The sequence below is a fragment of the Atta colombica genome, unplaced genomic scaffold (genome assembly GCF_001594045.1).
Source record: "Atta colombica isolate Treedump-2 unplaced genomic scaffold, Acol1.0 scaffold12, whole genome shotgun sequence".
Taxonomy (NCBI): domain Eukaryota; kingdom Metazoa; phylum Arthropoda; class Insecta; order Hymenoptera; family Formicidae; genus Atta; species Atta colombica.
In genome coordinates, this window is record NW_017259206.1 from 5,292,698 (window position 1) to 5,293,242 (window position 545).

The window sequence follows — 545 nt, forward strand, 5'->3', positions numbered from 1 at the left end:
GTCGGAGACAATGTAGATGGGAAGACATCCGCGCGCGCGCGCGCACACACAAGATGTTCCGGCGTTTTTACCTCGAAGAGCATGGCAGCGGACAATCGGATATAACAGCTGGATGTGATTAAAATTTCAATAGTCGAGTTACGAATCGCGTGCATTAGGATGTATCCGATGGGAGAGGCTCGTGAGAAAACAATGGGAGGATATTAATTTCGCTTTTCTCGCAGCGCTCGCGAGAAGCAGAATGCAAATTATTCGAGTGCACTGTGGAAACCCAGAGGGTTTGTTGAGTACAGTTGCAACCACCGCACCATTTCGCGTAGAGTGAAAGAAAAACTTATTGGATAAAGTTGACCTAGAATCGCACTAAAAATCCACGTCCAATTTGTAATTGCGCTGCACTCAGAGAAAAACATAGCGGTGGCAATTATAAAGATGATAACTATACGAGTTTTATATGTAGAATTTATATGTGTGTGTGTGTGTGTGTGTGTGTGTGTGTGTGTGTGTGTGTGTGTGTGTGTGTGTGTGTGTGTGTGTGTGTGTGT